Raw genomic sequence first — 7,665 nt, 5'->3', positions numbered from 1 at the left:
AACTCGGGTTTGAATCAGTGTTGTATCCAGCAACAGCACAGTAACAGTCAGGTGCACATAGAGTCCACAGTGCAAGAAATAATTTTACTGGAAAATAATCCAGCTTTATGCTGCTTTGGTGTGGTGGTTAACTACTACCACGCCTGATTTGTGGCTAGGGAAACTGAGGCACGGAAGCAGAGCACTGTGTTCAGTAGCTGGCAGATCCCACAGCCTCACTGGGCCAGTGGGAAGAGCCTCGCTGCTTCACCGCACGGTCCCATGTGTGCTCACACAGCTCCTCGGGGAGCCCTGCACCCCACTTCTGCCCTGGGTTCCCAGGAGCCTGGCTCTCCCGCAGCCCTGCTGCTGATGGAGACAGAGCGTAGCTGTCAGAATCACTCAAGCCCTCCCTCTCCTCTTAATCCCCTGCTCTGCCAGTAAGCACAACTCCATTATTTAAGCACCTAAAACCCAGCCTAATTTTCAGAGGTCCTGGGTGTCTGCATTGAGTCCAGAGGCATCTGAGGATCCTCAGAACTGCTGAAAACCAGGGCACTACTCTTAAATCAATATTTCCATCTCTTAATAATATATCATCTTAAGCAAAGAGAATAGAAGCCCACAATACTCTGGGAACTTACATGAAGGTGGTGTTATAGTCAAGGCATTGCAGTGGGTTGTAGGAAATCCTGCAGAAATCACTTAATTTCTGTGTGCCCTATTTCCACATCTGTGAAATGGGGATAACAAGACATCATGTTGCAAGGTGCTGAGCCACCAAGAGTCATTATGGGAGTGCAGAAGTTGCTATAAATACCTGCAGAATGGGGGCATTCAGTGTTACACTAATAGCACACAAAGTCTATAAAAGCCTTCACATTCAAGAGGTGAAGGCTTGAGATAACTACAGGAAGCTGAAAAAAATCCTCCCAAACCTTCATCCACAGCCACTGATGTTCCCCTGCAGACCAGGGCACATTGATACGGTGGGAAGGCAGGATTTGTTCTTTACAGAGATGGGGATCTAAGAGCCTTCAAGCTGGTGACTGGTTGAACTTAACCTTCACAGGGAGAAGGTTATAGTTTCAAAAGTAAGCAGCTGGGCTTCTGAGCTCACTTTCAAGTTCAAATTAGGCCAGGTTTGGAGAGACCACAGACCCATTTTACCACTCTTTGCTTTCTCCTGAAGTCAGGCTGCGTCAAGTCCCCTTCACGTCACCCAAATGATACAAAAAGGCTTTAGAAGAAATCCATGCCAGGCTTCCCACAGCAGCTCTAGCCCTTCCTCTACAGCAAAAAGGTGCTCAACTCCTGCACAGCTGTGACCTCCTGTTCCTTGGACTTAGAGACTCTCCTGCAAGATCCAGCAGATGCAGATGTAGCCAAAACAAATGCATGACTCTTGAGAAGAGAAAGACCTGCCCTTGCACAGGTGGTGCAGCAGAGCTTGTCTGGAACCATGAACCTCCCTTTAGGTTAAAGACTCTGTTTCTGTGGGCAGCTGCAGCTGGCAAGTCTCTGCAGCACAGCGGAGCAGGAACAAGCAGCCTCAGACAGCAGCAGAGCTCCACCTGGTTGTACCTCCACTCCCCAAGGAGTGGCCTTCAGCCTCTCCAGCCTTGGGAACCCCCAGTATTTCCCCTGAGGGGCTGCAGTGGGTTTGCTTTCCTTAGTTACTCTTCCCAGACCCTTGGAAGGAGCCCACGGACACCTTCTCCACTTACTGCGAGTGAAACATTTCTCTGGAGGAGGCTCAAGACTCCTGTAGATCTCTGAGGATCAAAAGGATTTTGAAGGGCTAATCCCCTTTCCCCTCCAGGGCAATCACCATCCCGATGTAGGTTAATTTAGCAAAAAGGCAGTGAAGGAACTTCATGTAGCGTGTTTTTTTTTCCCCCCATGCTGTGATGAGAGGCAAGGAATAAAGAAGTGGGGAAGCTGTCAATAATCCTATCTCAGTGCTGTTACCATCATCTGTCCTGTATATTCTGTTGGCAGCAAAAGGGAGGTGCCTCAGGCAGAAAAACACCGTGAAAAAGTATTTTGCTACCCCCGACCTTGTCAAACAATATTTGTTCCCGGTGAGATGTTTCATTTCTCCGACTCAGCTGTTTTCTCAACAAACGGATCTACGCCTTTCGCTGGGTGCTGCTGCGGGTTAAAAATTGAACACACCGATTCCATGAGCCCTCTGGAGCTGTGGCAGCTTTCTCAAAGCTGTGAACAAATGCATTTATTGAGCCATATGTGTGAGAGATTAAGAAGAATTGTAAGTCTCTACCCGTTAATTGCAGACTCTGCCCAGCGTGGGCTTCTGCATGTACCAGCCAGTGGGGCTGGAGAAATGGACACGCTCAAATAGAGCAGCTGTGGTTAAAACGTGCTGGAGAAGGGCAGTTTGAAGCATGATCCTGGTGGAGCTGCTGCCCAGCTCCCGTTCACATGGGAAATGTTCAGCAGATGGGAATGAGAACTCAGAGCAGCGGGCAGAGCTGCTTCGGGCTGCTGAAAACCAAGTGCCCCAAAGAATGACAACAGTATATACCATAATGCACCCAAAAACCAGGCAAACCTCTAAATTACAATTGCCAACATTCAGCCTCCAGGGAAAAAATGATGAATTTAATTATTATCCTCCATAATATATTCACATATACATGACCAGGAACATTGCTGGTTTCTAATACATTAGAATCTGAATAAGCTACATGCCCCAGCAGTAGCCTCTGTAAGTGAGGCTCGCAGGTGTGTGGGGAGCATGTTCTTACATGTTACAAAACAGGGCATTTAACTTGGAGTGTCCCCCTAATTTAGTTAAATTTTAAAAGTTATTTGATGGGTCTTCTGTATTTCAGTTATTTACAGGCAAGAGAAATAAATACTAGTGTTGGCTACATGGTTTGTACTTACTAAAAAAATTTACATTAACTATTTAGAAAGTTTGGGGTTTTTTTAAAAGGCACTTGGACACTGAAGGCATCCTAGTAGGATTTTTATAAGTGCCTCAGCCTCTCCAGTCAAATGACACTTGGGTTCCCCACCTGTAATATTTTACACCTGATATTTTACCTGGAGCCACAGCAATATCCATTCAAGCCTCTTATTTGGCCATGGCCTCAGCCCTTCTGGGAACACACTCTGCCCTTTTCCACCTGGCTCTTTGTCCCAGATCACGACAACAGGAGAAGGGACATTTAGGCAGCACAGACACATCTTGTGCACAGTAACTTTAGTTTGCTGTCACACCTGTTCTGCATTTTTTAGAGGCATTGTGTGCTGGAGCCATGGGAAAGATGTGTTAAAGATGTCTATGCCATTCCTCTGGGCTTACTTCTTATTAATTTGAATATATTACTATATAAAAGATAATTTAAGTGTGATATTGATTAATTAATGCTCAATTAGTGTTCATTAAGGTGAAGTGGCAATCTCAAAACTGATAAAATGTGCTGTTACATTTGCTAGAAGAGGTCATGGACACTCATAAATCAGCAACAGTCAAGGAGAGACCCAAGTCCTACATGGATAAGTATATCCAGAGCCACAGCCTGGGCAAAGACCAAGATTTAAGCCAGTCCCTAAGAATTAGAATAACATCTTTGGGTGGAAAAAAATTAAGGGGAACAGGCTTTTGTGCGTGTGCCTGCCACCACATGTCTTCTGCAGTGTCCGGAGCTGGTCGCTGCTGGAGACCAGGCAAGGCAGCCAGCTGGACCACAGTGTGGTACAGTTTGAGACCTTATGACCTCAACAAAAGCCAATCTCAATCACACGCCTACAGTTAGGAAAGAACCCGCTCTTAGAGACCTTAACTGCAGAGATATTTAGTTACATCAGAACTAAAAAATTACCTCAGGAAGAGTCCCAGCTTTACTCCATCGTGCTCTTGGGAAGAATTGAGAGCAGGGAGGATGCGAGGGACAGCCTCACACTGCAGTGGAGCAAGTGAAGAGTTTGGATCTAAAAGCCTCCAGACTCCAGGGAAGTTCGGGTCCAAATTTGCACTTTCCAGCTTTACACTTCACGCTTTGTGGTATCTCGTTTCACTTGGCACCGCGGTCATGTCTTTCAAGAAGCAGATGTGGAAACCTATTGGTTTTGGTTCTAACATTCTGGGAAACAGTTCAGAAACCTGGAATTTGACCAAGACTCATGTCTAAGCTCCACCAAACACTTCAAGCACCACTGTGAGCATTTCAGTATTAAAGTTTCACCCATTTCTCATCTTAAAGCCACAGATCCAAACCTCACCCCTAACGAGTGGGGTATCAACGCAGTACTGCACCCTCTTCAAGGTGCCTCTCCTCTGAACATCCATTCCTACCCATTTACACAAACAACCAGCTTATTGTTACAAACCCAAAGCAGAATCAGCCCCGTCTGGCTACAGCTCCAGCATCCTGGTTAAAACACTTCCCAAAGCCTGTGGGGCTCAGGGTGGCTTTGAGGCCACCAGGACACTAGCCCCAAATTACCCCACCTCCAACCCAGCCCTTTCTCCTGCACCTTGAGTAAGGCTCCAGCTATGCAAAACCCCACCGCAGTCTATTTAAGTGCATTTTTAAACTTCTAGCACATGCATGTTTCCTCTCATTGTATCAAAGACTTGAATTTCTTCTTGGTGACATAATTTGTCAACACATGTAGTTCATCACAGAAAAAAGCTTGATCAAAGAATAGCAGGTAACTCTTATTTACTGCATAATAGCAAGTTAAATCACTGCTATAGCTCTGTATTAGTAGCTCCACATTTAGTGCTTTTATCAGCATTACAGCTGCAACACACTGCTCAACTTCTGATAGACAATTTAATAACTAGAAAAGACTTCTTTTTCCCCTTCTGACAAAGCTCAGTGCCAATGTTAGGATGCAGGAAACTTACTTACAGCTAGTGATGAACCCCAGATTTGCACCTGATGAGGGGAGACACAGGAGCAATGCACGGCTGTCTGACCACGAGACAATGGTGCAGGGCTGTGGGAGCTTGTGGTGGGCTCCTCTACTCGTTACAACAGCAGAAATGGTTGGAAATCTACAAGGAAGTGGTGGATGGCAGTAGCTATCAAAATTTAGCTTCTAATTTGTGATAAACCTTCTGTTATTTGGATTCATCACTTCCATTACGTACCAGAATAAAACCATATCAGTTCCAGCACAAGTTGACATGTCCTGTGGGACCTCCCCACTTCTGTCTCCCACCACAGACACAGCAGCTGCTGCCGGGGGACATCCCTGTCCCAGAACACCCACATGTCTGGGAAATCCCAGCACATTTCTCACCAAGCAACCTCCTCCTCCTCACTCGCGCACGCAGGGAGACATGGCTCAGCACTCTCCATACCCACAGCTCTGCCCACACCGAGAAGCTCTTCGCAATTACTTCTTTTCAGAGCAGGGGAATGGGCCAAAGCAGGGCATGCTGTACGTGTGCCACACTGTACGTGTGCCACGCAGGCTCCTACCCCTTCCTGTGCTCCTTACAGGCCCTCCAGAGCTGCAACAGGAGACGTGAGTGCAGACTGACTAACACTCAGAGCCTTCTTTAAGAAGGTATCAGCCATTAAAAGACTGCTTTGCAGACACTACTAACTCCACCTCACTTCCTAACACCACCATCATCCCTGGGTTTCAGCCTTGATTTGGGTGCCAGTGGGTCAGACAATATTCCCTACACTGATAACCTGGACATACAGTGCTTATGCTTTTAACCATCCATTTCACTTGAGTGTATTCCTTTTTTTCTAGAGAATTCATAATTGCCTCAGGAGTACAGAGCTCCAGGGCCACGTGTGTCAGCTGGAGTCTGTGGGCTCATCTGCACACCCCACATCCCACCTGAACAGCCCATTGCCCTCCCACACCCAAAAAAGCCACATGTCGCACCCCACAATGCATTAGTAAACCCAATCTATCTACCCCCCAAAAGCAGGTATTTCATTTAGCAGCCAGAAGGCAGCCCTGGAGAACACCATCTCCCCAGCACAAACTCCCAGTCCTGGGAAAGAGTCCCCCATTTTACTGAATTCTTCAACCCCTGCCATGAGTCATCTTACCAAACTTAATTTAAAACAAACAGATTTAAGGTTTAAAAGTCTTTCCAAGGACAGGGAGGCAGGAGCCCAGCCTGGTAACACACCAGCAAAGTCCTCAGTACCTGAGTAAGGTGAGCAAAGCAGACCCACAGATCACAGCCAGGTTCAACCACCGTCAGGCAAGTTCATGGTGACAAGGCAGGACTGAAGACAAGCCACAGAGTCATCCCAGAGGTCAAGGTCAGATCCAGCGAGGGTGACCCAGGTCAGACACCACCCAGCAGTTCCATCACAGCATCGGGGCTGCCACCAAGGCAGAAAGTCCACATGGTCCAAGTCTTGATCAATGGGGTCCATGGCCAGCACACGCATGGCTGTAGCTAAGCTGGAGACCAGCATCTCTCTGACGTAGCTCAGGAGAAAAGAGAGAGGTCCCAGGTTGAGCTTAAATGGGCCCCTGGGCAGAAGGTGTGGGTGAGTCCCCAGGTGAGGCTGTTTGGGGCCACCAAGGCCTGTTAGTGCCCTCACCTGACCCCGGAGCCTATCGCAGTGGGAAGACTCACTTCCCTTAACAGTGAAGTGCCTATGACAGTACCTAGACCTACACCCGGATCTGCCGTGCTTCACGCTGTACTAAACCCAGCCTGGTCAGGATTAACACTGTGTTGTAAGAATCTGCTTCTAGTTTTCTATATGAACTGTAAGTAACATCCAACAGTTAAGGTATCTGTGAAGGAAACACCGTGAGACGAGGCCGCCTCCTCGCTTATGGCTACATCAAAGGCAAAACCGCCTCCTTCAAAGGCAGACAGAATACTCTTTTTCTGGAGAAATCCACACCCCAGCTCCTAAGCATATGTGAAAGGGAGGGTTTTTCAACTTGTGACTTAAGTGACTTGAAACAAATCAGATGTTGAACCATATGGGTTTGGGGCTTTTGGAGACTGTAAACTTTTTTCACTGCAGATAAAGCTAACGATGAGGCAGCTGTGCGCTCCAGAGCTGCTGGCCAGGAGGTCTGGAGGTGGACGGGTGCAGTGAGACAGAGGGTGAAGCCCTAAGAATGTACAGGGAGGTAAAACTGCAAAAGGTGATTACGTGTTGCTGGGTCTGGCATGGCTGCAGCTTCGCAGACGTCACGTAAGGGCTGGAGGGCACAACCTGCCCCTGAGAGGCACGCTGCTGGCTGAGCAGACTGAGGGTGACACTGAACTCTACAGAAGACAACAAACTGGTCTTGTTCTTGGCTTCAGTTCAGCCGAGCAGCCCGGGCAGGTGAGCGGTCTCAGAGCACACATTGTATCTGGTACGAGCGCCCATTACAGAATCACAGAATCAGTCAGGTTGGAAGAGCCCTCTGGGATCATCGAGTCCAACCATTGCCCTGACACCACCATGGCAACTAGACCAGGGCACTAAGTGCCATGTCCAGTCTTTTCTTAACCACCTCCAGAGATGGTGACTCCACCACCTCCCTGGACAGCCCGTGCAGCTCCAGAGGGCCAGATTTTGACTCATAAGCTGTGTGTTGGTCATTGGTCTCTCTGCTTACCTCTGATTTTTCCTACTGTGCCCGTCTTTGCTTCCCCCATACTATTGCATCACGACTGTTTCAAAAACAAGATGATTGTTCATTCTCCACAGTGCCACC

This window comes from Nyctibius grandis, chromosome 10 (genome assembly GCF_013368605.1).
Source record: "Nyctibius grandis isolate bNycGra1 chromosome 10, bNycGra1.pri, whole genome shotgun sequence".
NCBI classification, from domain to species: domain Eukaryota; kingdom Metazoa; phylum Chordata; class Aves; order Nyctibiiformes; family Nyctibiidae; genus Nyctibius; species Nyctibius grandis.
The sequence above is the reverse complement of the archived record's forward strand: the minus strand, read 5'-3'. Positions refer to the sequence as shown.